This window comes from Canis lupus, chromosome 11 (genome assembly GCF_003254725.2).
Source record: "Canis lupus dingo isolate Sandy chromosome 11, ASM325472v2, whole genome shotgun sequence".
NCBI classification, from domain to species: Eukaryota; Metazoa; Chordata; class Mammalia; order Carnivora; family Canidae; genus Canis; species Canis lupus.
This window is the reverse complement of record NC_064253.1, coordinates 4,483,447-4,499,279: the sequence shown is the minus strand read 5'-3', so window position 1 is coordinate 4,499,279 and position 15,833 is coordinate 4,483,447. Positions and strand designations below refer to the sequence as shown.

The 15,833-nt window shown below is 43.0% G+C and overlaps 1 protein-coding gene across 1 annotated transcript in view; it reads right to left on the bottom strand.

Annotated features, from left to right (window-relative positions):
• The window catches only part of KCNN2 (potassium calcium-activated channel subfamily N member 2), a 143,660-nt gene that overhangs the window by 102,667 nt on the left and 25,160 nt on the right, over positions 1 to 15,833 (bottom strand). The window lies entirely within an intron of this gene.

Below are 15,833 nucleotides of genomic sequence, written 5' to 3'. Positions count from 1 at the left end.
CATGAATGGTCTACAAGGGTTAGTGCAGAGTTGAAAGATACATAACGCATGACTCTTAGCGACTGTGGCGAGCTAACGGGTGTAAAATGCTTAAATGCTAGCCAGGGACGCTATTTTGAGAAAATGGTCTTGGCACGAAAGGACAACTGCATCTGGCAAAAACCGAAATGAGAAACTTGCTCCATGGGAGCTGAAATTATTCTGGGGTCGATGCTCCCGCAGGATTGGGTCAGTTACATCATTTTAAGAGAGGGGGTTTGGGGGCTGATGGGTACAGTGATCCTGCCTGGATGGAGCCGTACTGGACTTTGCCTTAGGAGGAATCTGTTCTCCTCATCAAGCGTCTGGATCTAACCCTTTCCTCATGTCTAACCATGTTCCAGGTGGGATCTATTTAAAGTGCCTCTGTGGTCAGCTGTAGCCTGTAATGCAACTGCACATGAGCGCCCTTACAGGAAATCTCATCTGCTTCGGGGACAAAATCACAAGGGACCACAGACAAATGGGGCAGAAACATTTCTTCCAGCTTCTCCACCTATTAGTCTACCTTCTCTTGTCTTCTCTTCTTCCTCAGCCTTCCCTTTGATTATTAACTCACTTCCAATCTTTCTTTAAAGATTCTTTTTTAGAAATTTCTAACACTCCTCACACCACAGTGAAAGAAAAAGGAAATAGATGTGTAAGTAGATAGAGAAAGAGACAGGCAGGCAGGGGGACAAGAAAAGGGACAGGAAAGAAAGTTTGCTGTCTTCCCTGGCTTCTCAGTAAACAGGTCCACCAGGCTCTGGGAGTCCGTAAACAACCAGAGGCATCTGGAACTGTGCGGTGACATTTCTGACTGCACAGTGACTTGTGGGGGCTCTGGCATTTAGAGCCAGGAAGCCAGGGGTGCCAACCACGCTGCAGTTCTGGGAGTCCCACGCACAAGAAGGACCTGTCTGCCAGAATGCCAGTGGCGCTCCCCCACTAAGAAAGATGACATATTCTGTGCCTTTTGGTAAGTAGGAGACTCTTGGGGAGCAGTAAGCAGAAAGCATGAGATGACAGTCACCCAAATGAGAACAGTGCCTCCTCAGGTAAATGAATCGCAAAGGAGGTGGGCAGAACAGGTCTGTTCCCTGGCTGGATCCCATGTACTCTGCTCTTCTAGAGTCAGGAAAGCCATCTTCCCATTTTGGCTACAAATTCTCATTCCAAGTTAATTAGTCTGCAGGGCAAGCTATTTCCCATGGTGCTAGTCCAACACTGCCATCGGTGGCACTTTGCAAGGACAGGAATCTGACAACAAAATTTACCTGGCACCTCGAGGAGGTGGATAACCAGCAGAATCTCTCATAAACATACCAAATTTTAACAAATTCAGTTAGATTGGGCAATATAATGGCTTGAGGCATATGCCTTTGTCAAAAGTTTTCATCTAGGGACCTTGCAATGTTTGACAAATGCTAATAAACATGGTATTTTTCCAGTTTCCAGTAAAGAAACAGATCACAAACACAGAGCAGGCCAAGTGGGCTATAGAAATATCCTTGCTCAGTCTCGCCACTTCCAATAGCTCGTTGGCATAAAGGAATAATATATACAAAAAGACTGTACTGATATAATGGTGGGAACCTGCTCAGCTTTGCACCAGTGAGTGTTTACTGGGTACTGTATAACTCTAAAGGAATGTGATCCCAAAATTTCTTAAGATGTTTACATCCAAAAGAATGTGCCCTCAAACTAGTTACTCTGAGAGGCTATATACATTCCAAAGATGCTGTCACTGCTCTCTTTAGAAACTGCTGTCAGGGCCTGGCACAAGTCACATAAGAAAAACAGTTCTGTTATTTAAATCCACATTTCCATTTCTACTGAAAACGGTATTACCCAGCTTGATTGTCTACTTTCTTCACCAAACTTGGCTCTGGATGCCTTGGCAAAAAAGTCAAAGCCACCCCCAAAAACTCCACCCCAAGACTCCAGATAGCCATAAGCTGTGCCACAGATTCTGCGTGCAATTCCAAGACAGCCTTTCCACATACCATTCTGGGCAAGAGCAGCATAAATGCAGAAGTACCTTCCGGGATCACTGGGGAAGAAATGCCAGGTTAGGCGGAGAATTTGGATACTGCTCCCCAAGAGTCTCCTAACCTTTCCAGGACTGGCCCTCCCTCCATTACTCACAACACACCTGCTCCTCTGACTGCCCATGCTGCTTCTCACCCATCACTTCACCTGGGATCTCACCAACAGCCTAAGCAGCCTCCCCTTTCACCTACAGGTGGGTCCGCCCAGGTAACCTCCAACCCTGGATTCAACATCCAGGCTGCTATAGGTGGACTGGGGCCACCTGTGCCTTTGTACTCAGCTGAACTCTCAGTATCCCACGGGACCATTCTCCCATCCTCCCCAGCAGCTGCTCTGAACCATCATCTTTTCCCCTCACCCTCTCTTGGCACCCCTCTCTCTCTCAACAAGCAGTGCCCCCAAGATCAGAAATGCCCTCTACTTTATAATTCAGCAAGTTGGTACTTGCCACATTTCACCTTTTTCTGCTTGTTTTCCTTTTCTTTTGTCCAACCTGTCTAAAGCAATACTGCACCCCAAACCAGGTCTTCTGCGCTGAGAACAGGGTTTCTGTGCTTCCTCCCTCAGCAGAGTACACAAGTAAGTGCAAATCTCAACTGTTTGTGACAAAGGAAAGCAAGCAAACAAGAACCCCCACTGGCTCTGCACTGCAGGTGATACTCATTTTCTCAACTTGCTTTCAGAATTCCCCCAACACACCGCCCATGGGGCTTTGGCCCCCACCAGCCCACTAACACTATTCTTGTTAAGGACACTTGAGATACCTTAATTATGAAATCTAGCCCTTCCATTTGACTTGTTACTTGATCTACCTGACATCAATCACCCCTTCCCACCTAAAAAAGAGCTCTTCTCTCGGCTTGTTTCATATATAGTTTTTTTTTTCCATCTCCTGCCACTGCGAAAGATCCAACCCTTTCCTTAAAAAAATCCACCTTTCTCCTCCCCAACCAAGTGCCGCTGCTCTACTATGTCCATCTCTGACTTCTATCATTCTGTCCTTTCTTGGGAGATCTCTTCCATGCCTTCCATCTCCACTACTAGAGTCTTCTACTGGCAGCTATCCTCCATCCTTTAATGACCTCTCTAAAATGTGCATGGTAGCAGTCCATCGTCCTCAAGATGAAGAGCATTCAAGAGCCCCCATTCTGCAATCTGCTTTTCCCTATCTCTTCAAACTCAGTGCCTACTGCCTCTGATTGCAGGGCTTCCAGAACACACTACCCCAATGGTGCTTCCATGTTTTCCCATGGCCTGAAAAGTCTTCCCACCTAGCAAATTCTTACTCCTTTAAGACCAAACTCCATGGTCACTTCTTTTCAGGACATTGGCCATGCCCTAGCCAAATCTATACATCCCCACTCCTCCGCTCCATGCTTCCTCTATGTGCCTCTTAATGGTGCTTATTGATACCAGAGGACAGTAACAATTTCTTGGGGTGGAAGATTACCACCCCTACTCATCAGTGAGGCTCCTCGAAGACAAGAACCACACTTATTAAATGAACTATCCTAACCACTGCATAGGTCCTAATGTTAATTGGATAGCTCACGGGAGATGGGACTAAAGCATAATACGAATGAAATAAATGTACATCATTTCTCAAATTTGTATACGACACATCCTACTAAATGCTAAGTCATTACAGCAACATAATTTTGCAATTCCACAGGAAGTCCAGAGAACATTCTTCTTCAGTAACTTCCCCAGAAATATCTTTTATCACAGAGTTGCTTTTCACCACAAGGGGCTTAATCGACACCTAAAATTAGTTTATTTTGGTTTCATTTTATCATGGTACCTATTTCAGTGCTAGAGTTAAGGGAGAAAAATTTTTTCTCTTCTACTTTTCACATAATCCCCAGCCTTAATGGCTGCTTATCCTTTTGTTTATCCTTTCATTTGCTAAATATCTAGTGTACTGGATACACACGATGCACCAGGTAATGTGCTACTAGCCATACAGCAGGATTTACAGCAGACAAGAGGTCAGCTCCATGAAGCTAACATTCACCAGGAAAGAGAGACAAAGTCAAGAGAGCAGACCTGGAGCAATTTAATAAAGTAATTATGTCTGTGGACACTGCCATAAAGGAAACACTCAAGAGATGAAATAGGGAAGAATAAACTGGAAGTGACAGCAGATGTGGGCATCAGGGAAGACACGTGGAGGAGTACCATTATCAGGAGAGCCCTGGATAAGATGGAGAGCCAGCCATATAAACAGCCAGGAGAAGAACTTTCTAGGCTGGGGAAACAGCACGTGGAAAGGCTGTGGGCTTCACAAAGCTTAGCGTGCTCAAGGAAATAAAAGGATGCCAGGGTGTCTGAAACTAGATGATGACCGGGCAGACTGGAAAGAGATGAATTTGAAGAGACAGATTGGGATCAGACGTGCAGGGCGCTGTTGGCCACAGTATTGAAACTGGATTTCATTCCAGGTGCAGCGGGAGCCCACCGAAGGGTATCAGGCAGGAGGGGGATATGATCCCGTTTATGGCTGTAGGGGTTCATTCTGACTGTAAGGGAAGCCAGGGGACACAAGGGAGGCTACAAGGGAGGAAGTTCTACTGCAGCTGATTGGTTGTAGTTAATATCCCTCTGACCTGGACTGGGGGGGTGGGGGTTGCCATGGAAATGGAGACAGTGGGCGTGCTAGAGATAGAGTTTGCAGATCTTGCTAGAACTTGCTGATGGGCTGAATGTGGGAGTGATAAAAGAAAGAAAAGAATCATAGGTGGCTGAGCCTATGAAAAACACAGTGGATGGCCTTGCCATTTCCTGACTACAGTGGGCTGGTGGGGGGGAGCAGGGGAGGAAAGGAAAGATTCTATGTTGGCCACCATCATCTGAGTACAGACGCCAAGTAGGCAGCAGTATATGCAAGCCACCGAGAAGCCCGGACTATGGGGATGAACTTGGAAGGTATCAGCATCTAGGTACTTTTCTCAGATGAGGTAGAAAGAAAAGGACAGGACACATGACCTGCAGAACCCCAAATGCAGAGGGCAGCTGGAAGGTCAAGCTGGTCTGTGTGCGAGGAAGACAGCAAAGTGTGTGAGGGGTCAAGAGTGGGGGCTGTCAATCGAAACTGCAAAACAATATACTTTCTGTACCCTTCTAAACACTGCAGTTATTCAACAACTGATCCCATGTCAAGCATTCAAACCCACCTACAAAAAGTATTCCGATTATATTCCATATGATCAATATATGTGATAGGATTCTTTTTAAATATTCATTTATTTATTTGAGAGAGAGAGAGAGAGAGAGAGAGAGAGCGCGCGCACATGAGCAGGATGGGGAGGGGCAGGAGGAGAAGTAGGCTCCTTGCTGACCAGGGAACCATCCCATGACCCTGGGATCATAACCTATATGATTGGTTTTTAGCTCACTTTTGAGGGACTTAGAGTAATCCCAATGACAGATACTAAAACATCTTTATATTCATTTTTCATGTGGATGTTCATAAGACAGGTTTTAAAAAGCAGACATGACAGTTGACCATGCTCACCTTCCAGAGCTGTGGTCAACAGTCTTCACCACAGGTCTAGGGTAACCTGCAGGCATAACACAGAATGTGTCCCCAGAAAATACCCTCCCACAAGATTCATCTTCCCAATGCAACTGTTTTATAACTGCTCTGATGCCCAAAACATTATATTCAAAGCCCACTTTCCAAGAGGAATTGGCAGTGAGTGTCAGTAGCAGGAAGAGGGTCTGGAGTGTAGTGAGAGAGGCCTGCCTCAGGATCAGGTCACCTGCTGGCATCAGGACCTCTGCTGAGCCAGCTCTCTGGATGGAGGGGCTCTGATGCAGAAGCCCTCACTGCCTTCTCCATGGAGGGGTCAGATCTGGGACAATGTCTTACACAGCCTGCATTTCCTTTCTAGTAAAAAACCCCGGGCAGTGCTCAGCACAAAAGTGGTGCTTGAAAACACAGATACTGAGGAGCGCCTGGGTGGCTCAGCAGCTAAGCATCTGCCTTTGCCTCAGGTCATGATCCTGGGGTCCTGGGATCAAGTCCTGTATCAGGCTCCCAGGCTGGAGCCTGCTTCTCCCTCTGCCTATGTCTCTCATGAATAAATAAATAAAATCTTTAAAAAAATACTGAATAAAAATGCAGTCATGGATACAAGTAAATATAGATGCAATAGCCAGAAAAAGTAAATATAGGTAAACTAGTCGGGAAAATTCTATAAAGGAACAAAAATAATAAGGGAGAAGATACCCCCATAGATTATTAAACAGTCATAATTAAAACCATGTGCTACTGGCATATAAAATAACTGAGAGACCAGAGGAATAGAACAGAAAATCCAGGGGATCCCTGGGTGACTTAGTGGTTTAGCACCTGCCTTTGGCCCAGGGCGTGGTCCTGGTGTCCTGGGACTGAGTCCCACATCGGGCTCCCTGCATGGAGCCTGCTTCTCCCTCTGCCTCTCTCTGTCTCTCGTTCTCTGTCCCTCATGAATAAATAAATAAAATCCTTAAAAAAAAAAAAAGGACAGAAAGTCCAAAACTGACCCAATACCCTGAGAATTTCATAGAACCATAAAGGCTGACAATTACATCAGGGAGGACAATAGAGTGTATTGAAAAATAATTTGAGAACAACCATGTAGCCATGTGGAGAGATAGGAATTTGAACCAGTGCCTTATAGCAAATACGTCAAGAAAAAACCCAGGTGGATAAAAGATTTAGATATTAGAAAGATTTAAAAAATGAAACTACTGACATAAGAAATCACATAAAAGGTGTCTGGGTGGCTCATTGGTTAAGCATCTGCCTTCAGCTCAGGCCATGATCTCAGGGTCCTGAGATCCAGTCCCTACATGGCTCCTTGCTCAGTGGGGAGTCTGCTGTTCCCTCTCCCTCTGCCCGCCTCTCCCTCTGCTTGTGTGCGCTCTCTTTCTCTCTGTATATGTCAAATAAATAAAATCTTTAAAAACAACAAGAAATCATGTAAGAATTGTTTTTGTAAGCTCACAAAAACAAAGGCCTTTTAACTGACAAAAACACCAGAGCCTTAAAACATGGATACATTTAACTACATCAAACTTCTGTTTTCTGTACCTGGTCTTAACTATAATAAAAGGAAGTTAAAAAGACAAATACCATGTGGGGAAAATATTCACAACTGTTCATACAAAGGACTCATTTCCCTAGTATATGTAAGTTCCTACAAGTCCTTAAGAGACAAGCAGTCCACCCCCCAAAAAATGGATAATGGATATAAACAGGAGGTCATGGAAAAGGAACTCAAAAATTTTTAAAAATATTTTATTTATTTATTTGAGAGAGTGAGAGAGAGAGAAAGAGAGAGAGAGAGAGCAAGAGTCGGGGAGGTGCAGAAGGAGAGGGAGAGAGAATCCCTGGGTGGCTCAGTGGTTTAGCGTCTTCCTTTGGCCCAGGGCGTGATCCTGGAGTCACCGGGATCGAGTCCCACGTCAGGCTCCCTGCATGGAGCCTGCTTCTCCCTCTGCCTGTGTCTCTGCCTCTCTCTGTGTGTCTCTCATGAATAAATAAATAAAATCTTAAAAAAAAAAAAAAAAAAAAGGAGAGGGAGAAGCAGACTCCCCTGCTGAGCAGGGAGCCTGATATGGGACTCATCCCAGGACTCCGGGATTGTGACCTGAGCCGATGGCAGATTCTTTACTGACTGAGCCCCCCAGGTGCACCTAAAAATGTCTCTTAATGTCTCTTAAACCTTTAAAAAAAAAAAAAAAAGATGCTCAACCTCAATCATTGGAAGAAATGATTTTTTTGACCTGTTATGTTGCAAAAAGATCAAACAGCTCTGTAACACACTATGCTAGTAGACGGATGGGGATGAAGCTATGCTCATACATTGTAGGTGGAAGGATACACCCATATGACTCCTGAGGGGGGCAGGCTGCCAGGTCAGAAAGGGACACAATCTTTGACCAACCAATTCCACTTCTTCAAGTGAAATGTTTCCTATTGATATATTTGCCCATGTGACTGTCAACATAGAGGATCGTCTGTTAGAGCATCGCTTGTATATTAGCAAAAGATTAGAAATGATCTAAATATTCATTACTAAGAGAAGGGGTTCAACACATTAGGGACTTCTACAAAATGGAATAGCAGGGTATTAGAACAAGATAAGGAAAACCGTTAAATGCTATTGAAGAAAGTGATCTAGGAGGTAACTGGGTTTAACAGCTAACACAACTCTACTACTTGTATAGTTAAGGGGGAGAACGTATATTTCTATGTGCATAAAATAGCTCTGCAAGAATATTCTAGAAACAATGATAAGTATGGCTTAGGGGAGCTGAACTGAGTGGCAGGGGATCAGAAATGGAAGGGGGACATTCAATTCCACAATCTTGAATACCTTTCTATTTCAGAGCCATGTAAATAAATAAATTTTATTAATTAATAGGTTAATTAATAAAAATAAGGAATCATTATTGGTACCCAAGAGATAAAGGAACAGTGGGAAAAAATCAGGTCGTGAGACATTCATAAGCATCCTCACAAACAGTCTCCATGTGGAAGACTGCAAAACCAGAAAGCCCTAGCCACAAATACAAGCTACAGAACAAAACACAGCGAATCCAACTTATATCTAAAATATTCTGCTGCTAAATGGAACCTTGAACCATGACATTACATAACTGTTTCTAGCAGCACGAACAAAAATAAATAAGCTTTCTTGGTTAACCTTTAAACCAAATATTCAATAAAACCAAGCTCTCTCTTTTTCACCCCGTTCGGTTATTGAATGCTTCTATTTGTCAAATTGTGTGACTACAAAGATTAAAAAGCCTCTCGGTGTTTGATGAGGAAGAGAAATACAAATGAATGTTTACAGTGCCTGTGGAAACAGCCCCAGCAGAGGAGGGACCAGCGGAGGAGGCTCCCTCATGGGACAGGACATGGTACCTACACACCTCCCTTCCTCTCCTGGATCGTTCATGAAAACCAGGACCATGGCCTTCCAAGTTCAATTCTAGGATATCAGCAGGATAATGGTCCCCAAGAAAATTCAGGGCAATGTGTTCATCTGAAAAAAAAAAAAAACCCTTCCTGAGAAACTGGCTTTTGTATAAAAATGAGTAAAAAAGCCACTACAGACACAAGCCAAATAATGAGTCTCTTTACTGAAGTCTGGCCAAGACTAAGTCAACACCAAAGTGAGAACATGACTGCCCATCGCAGATTGGCCAAAGGACAAACAGGGAAAGAGAGAAGTCTTTTCAACGGCCTCATTAAAATGTCCTACATGACCCTCCGCCCAGAACCGTAGGAGGCAGATAGAGGAGAGCTATGTTCAGAATTCATGTTCAATGTCCAGTCCTGAGCAAAGAAACAAACAAACAGCACTGGTATTTGTCATTCTCTTGCCCCAGGCCTGTTACCTTTCCTGGCTTTTGGAGCCTCCCGCACACTTGCACTGCCCTGAGAGATTCCTGCCTCTAAGAAGGAGGATTTCAGAGCCAATGTAGTAAAGTCATATTCACTGGAACTGCTCACTCCTCCCTGGGCAAAGCGTGTGGGCAAACCAACTTGCCTGGAATGCAGGAAACCAAAGGCTCAGATTCCAGATATTCTAACTTGTCATATGACCTTGAGAAGTCATTTAAACTTCATGGACCTTATTTCCATCATCTGTCACATGGAGATAATGTGCTGTCTCTGAAACTGTTTGTGATGAACACACATTGTACATCATGGATCACCTGTCAATCGGCTAACCCAAAGCCATTCCCATCCCTCTCCTCCCTCGGTCGTCTCCATTCCAGAAATACCCATGTTCCCACACTCTTTTGCAGGTATGCGTAGCCATGTGATGCAGCTCTGACCAGAAGTCAGAAGCAAAAGATTGTTGGAGGACTAATTAGGTGGGCTTTGCTTTTTTGGGTAGGATTAACAGCTGGCTGGCAATGCTCTCTCTTCCTTCCCTTCCTCTAACCCCAAACAAGAGGTGATGCTGGGTATGCAGCAGCTGTCTTGTGACCATAAGAAAAAGGCCACAAGAATCACAGGAACGCCAGCCCCAACATCTGAAGCCACTGAGCCAGGAATCAATCGTCCTATTTGTGCGAGCCACTCACTGTTAGCTGGGGGTTTTCCCCCATTTGAGCAGCCAAAAGTCACTGCTACATTTAACTTAATACACATTGAAGTGCCGTGTGAGGCTCCATAAAAGATAAAGAATAATCATTAATTAAAACACTTCATGGAGAGAACGGCCAAACAATTCAAAAGGGATGCATCTCAATTATTGGAATTTAAAGCACAGTAACTATTGAGCAGTGGAGTTACTTCTGGGCGGGTGGCTTTGGTTCATGCCTTTTAAATATCAACCAACTGCTCAGAATATCGTGTAGTGTGACTCATAGGAAACACACACACATTTTGGAGCCAGAGAGGCTTGGATTTCATTTCTGGCTTGACCACTTACTAGCTAAACGGTGGTGTGCAAGATACTTAATCTCTCCAAGCGTTGGTTTGTTCATCTACAGAAATTTAAAATACTGTCAATCTCGTGTGGTTTTTGATGAGGCAAGAGCCACTCTGCTGACCTGAATAAAAGTGACCCTATGAATAAGTAATAGTATTCCATGAGCCTTCATGGCAGAGGAGGAAGGGAATTTGGTAAGGAAGGTCATTAAAGCAGTTAGTGTTGAAAAGAGTTCTAGAAACTTCCATTGGCCCTGTTTTTAAATGAATTCTTATCGTTTGCTCAAACTGGGAGTTTCTGAAATTCTCTCCTCCTGACTTACACAAGAGCTCTACCTACAGACCAAAATCCTAGAACTACCTGCTGAGGTCCAGCAATAGGTAAGGTTATCATAAATCTATACCCTGCTGCTCTTACAACTTATTTAAAATCTTCACTCCCTTTCATGTGGCTTTTCTCAACTGTGTCCACATCTCCTGCAGCCCTTGGGCATTTTACACTTGGTGATGTATTACCAGGCAATTTTTCTCATGCAGCCTGGGAATCTATGTAAGTTCACTCTAGAAATTACTTCTGAACTTCTCCAGAAAGCGAAAAGAATTCTTCTTCCCTCCTTGGCTTCTCCCAACAGTGATGTCAGAGAAAACGCTAAGGTGAATGGTTGAGGAGCCTGTGCTCTAGGATCCAGATTCTGGCAGATTTATGTCCCATTTTACTTTCCACCTCTGACTAGTTCTGTGATCTCAGGAAAATGACTTAAACTTTCCACAAATCTCAGTTTTATCATTCAAGGAGGGTCTAATCACAGCATCTCTCTCATGGAATCGGACAGTGCTCAACAAATGTTAGTTTCCTTCATAGTAATTCATGTCAGTACTGGGACCACAGCTGGCCTCCCATGAATGAATGTACTCTTAATGAACTATGGAGTAAGATGAGAAGGACAGACATACTGACACAAATACAGAGTATTTATAGCTACTGGAAAGGATAAACCACCAGATTAGAGGAAATGAGAAACTGGAATAAAATTCTTCCAGGGTCACTTTTTTTTTTAACTAGTTTTTCATCAACAACACTTATGTTGACCATATATACCATATATACATTTTTGAGAAGTGTCCTTAAATCATTTTGGTGGTTGGTAGGGGATAAATCTTAAGCAAAGTAAAACAGGTGCAGCAAGTCCTAAAAAGCCACGAGATAACTAAATATGAACCAACTCCGCTGATTCGAAAAATTCAATCCAAAATTATAAAAACCGCATATTTTCATTTGAAGCATTATAGTAATTATTGCTGCATAGCTAAAATGTGTTATCATCCCCTTAGTTTTTTTAAGTGCTTAAAAAGCTAGCTAAAAGCCAGTCACATTTATTATCTCATTGTCCCTTATAACAGTCCAATTAAAGGACAGACAATTGAAAGAACTTGGTCACGGTCACAATTACGAATTACTGGGGGGGGGGGGGGACGCAGCTCAGGTTCATGCCTTCCAGCATTCACATCCTTTGATGAGGGCATCAGGCTGAACTGAAAGGTTGGATGCAGATCAAATATTTATAAAGCAAACGCTTCCCCACTAATTTACATTATGATTTCTAAAATGTCACATCTTCACTCCCTGATGATCCTGGGTGACGGTCGTTGTTTGGACCTCCTATTTCTCTAGCAGGAGCAAACACTTGAATAAACCCGCACGTTGCACTCAATGTCCCATGGTAACAGAAATAGACTGCTTCCTAGTTCAGGCTTTCTCCAACTCAGATATCCTTCATCCTTGATGCATTTTTTTTCTACCTTTGGTTGGACAGAGCCTCAAACTGTACACAGTACTTGAGATGAAATTTGAGAGCTGTTTTAAAGTGTGTCTGACTCACTATATGTTTATAGGGCCAGGCACTGCTTTGACCTGTTAGCGTGTGTTCATGGACTTAAAACAGATAACCACTCAAGAAGGTAAATACTGTTATCATCATCCCCATTTTAGGAATGAAGAAACAGGGTCAGGGGTTAGAGAATGAGCCAACGTTGTACGGTACTGAAGGAAAAGGCTAGAATATGAACCCAAGCAACCCAGCTTCACAACGCGTGTCCAGAGTAAAAAGACTGCTGCCCATCACTTAGCCAGTCATAAAACAATTTTAGGGGTGCCTGGGTTGGCTCAGTTGGCTGAGCATCCGACTCTTGGCTTAGGCTTAGGTCATGATCTCAGAGTCCTGGGACTGAGCCCCACATCCTGTTCTGCACTCAGCGGGGAGTCTGCTGGAGACTCCCTCTCCCTCTGCCCCTCCCCCTCCAAGTGCATGTGCATGCTCTCTAAAAATAAATAACAATATCTTCAACAAAAAATAAAACAAGTTTAAGAACACACACAACACAGTAACAACATCAGATGAACCTATATGTTATTGACAAGTCTGATTATCTAGGGCTCTAGCAGGTAACCAAGGAGAAAATGTATCAATAGAGAAGCAAACAGCATTGAAGGAAGGAGAATTACTACATTTTGTAAATCAGTTGTAGCTAGAAGTAGTGGCAGAGAGAAAAGGCACTCAACATACACATACACACACACATACACATACACACACACACACACACACACACACAGTAAAAAGCAGATTGAAGGTCTCAAAAGACCGAACAATCTTCTACAGCTCAATCACCAAAAGGACATCAGCGCATTATAATACAATGCAGTATTTCATGTTCCAAAAAGTAATGCTGACTTTTAACACAGCCTCCATGAGATTCAACAGATCCTCTTCTTGAAATCAAGAGTGTACAAAATCATTATACCTATGTCTACATTTTAGAAATGCTTCGACCTAGACTGTTAAAATAAAAATTGATGTGAAATAACTGATTATCCTCTCCTTCAAAGTTCTACAAGGAAATGAGTCAGCCTAGCTGTCTCCACACAGGTAAGCTACCTTTTTCAAGGAGGAAAAAAAAAAAAGGTGAAGGGTGTTTTCAGACACAAAGATTAAGAGCAGAAGTGGTTACTCCAAGACATGCTAAGAAGGAAGAAAAGTGAGAAGGAAACCAAATCCAGAAGGAAGGAGCTTGAGGAGCCAAGAAACAGGTCAGATGCTAGTAAGGCTGAATAAAAACTGACTGTAAATCATTACTGTCAATAACATAATCATAATGGGCTAATTTGAAGAAGGTTGGAAAAGATATAAATAAAATCTTGGACATCAATAATGTAGATGGAGGGAGGAAAGGGGATTAGAATGGAGGTTTCTAAGGGTCATCGCATTGTGTGGAAGAAGAGGAATTCTAATTTCAGACATCACTAAATATATATATTTGCTAAAAATTAAAGAGTAACCACTAAAAGAGAGGAAACAAATTGTGTAACATCCAAGGTGTTGGGGGGGGGGAAGAATTTTTAAAAATCCTCACATCACCCAACATAAAGAAAGAAAGGAGAAAGATAGAAGCAGTGGGAAACATTTTGAAGTCAAAATAAATATCAGAAATAGGCACCATAATAACCGTTGCTATAATGAATGTAAATGAACCAGCCTCAGCCTATACATCCAAAGTATGATGCTGAGTGGGGAAAAAAGCAAGTTGTAAAATAACAGGTATAGCATAGCATCTATGTGAAATGTAAAGAATTACAAATACTATAGATGGGTTATAAAGACATTAACATTTAGTGAACATATAAAACCATGAGCTGGAAGGCTACGCACACCATTCTGAATGGCAGGTGCCTCTATGGGTATGAGGAGAAAAATGTGATTGGGAAGAAAATGAAGAACAATTCATCTTTGACTCTGATGTTCTTTTTCACCTAGAGATAAGATCTGGAGGGAAAAGGAAACAAAAGAGCCCTACTGCTGACAGGCAGAAAGCAAGGAAGCCTCTGGGAAGGAACCACTTCTGAAATGTCAGGGAAGCTCCTCTGAGTCTCCCTCCCAGCGTGGGGCTCCAGGCCTTTCTTCTTTCCTTTCTGGCGGACAACAAAAGGTTCTGTTGGAACTGAAACCAGGGAAGAAGATGTGAAGGAGGAGTCTCCAGAATGATTCTTGGAGCTTAAGTGCTCAGTCTTGGCAACTGGGTAAACATCCCAGAGGCCCAGGATATGAGAGCCCAAAGCCCAAAGTACAGACCACAAGGAATAATTTTTTTAGATCTTTTTTTAATTTGAAATTTTTCTCAAGTTAGTTCCAATGGAGCATTATGAAACACATTAAACCCAGCCTGGTGACAGTCAAGGTTAAGAAAAGTGTACTACACTGTAGCTTAGTGTTTAATTCCTCAAACTTCCTTTTTAAAAAACATTCTACTTTACTCTTCTGTGGCTGCCATGCGCTGTTATATTAATAGTTACTTTCCTGATTTTAAAAACAACACAACGAAATAAAACATTAAGCGTCAAGTCTGTTACAACTAGCCATGCCTGTAATTAACTGTAATTAAGTCCAAATCATGACTCCCAGCTCGGAACACCTACACGGTCAGACCCATCAGTCAGGGCTGGTACTGGTGATTTGTAATAAAGCTTAAACCTTATCAATTTGTATGCTTTGAATTTAAATCAGTCAGGTATTTTTTTCTTACTGTTTCATTAAAAGGGAAATAATCAGGGCACAATGAAGTTTGGTTTTCTCCAGAACCCATAGGAGGTCCAGTTTTCTACCCTAACGCAATGGGAAGTGACACATATCCAGTCATGACTGGATCCCATGATCACCAACTGGCCTGACATATAAGTATTGATTGATCCTAAAGGTAGAATGCAGAAAGTAAGGAATGTAGAAAGTAAAGCCCCACATACTTCTTCTCAAGGAAGGTTCCCCATCAAAAAAAAGAACCACCAACCTTGCTGATAAATCAGTGGTGGTACACAGAGGGTAGAATTGGGGCACCTGGATGTTTAGTTGGTTAAGCATTTGCCTTTGGCTCAGGTCCTGATCTCGGGGTCCTGGGATCCAGCCCCAAGTTGGGTTCCCTGCTTCTCCCTCTGCCCCTCCCCCCAGTTTGTGCGTGCTCGCTCACTCGCTCTCTCTCTCTCTTCCTCAAATAAATAAATAAAACCTTTTTAAAAATAGAGAGGAGAGGGACACCTGGGTGGCTCAGCAGTTGAGTGTCTATCTTTGGCTCAGGGCATAATCCCAGAGTCCCGGGATCAAGTCCCACATCAGGCTTCCTGCACGGAGCCTGCTTCTCCCTCCGCCTATGTCTCTGCCTCTCTCTGTGTGTGTCTCTCATGAATGAATGAATGAATGAATGAATGAATGAATGAAATGAATGGAATCTTTTAAAAAATAGAGGGAAGATTCTGTGGTATAAGAATTCTGACAGGCAG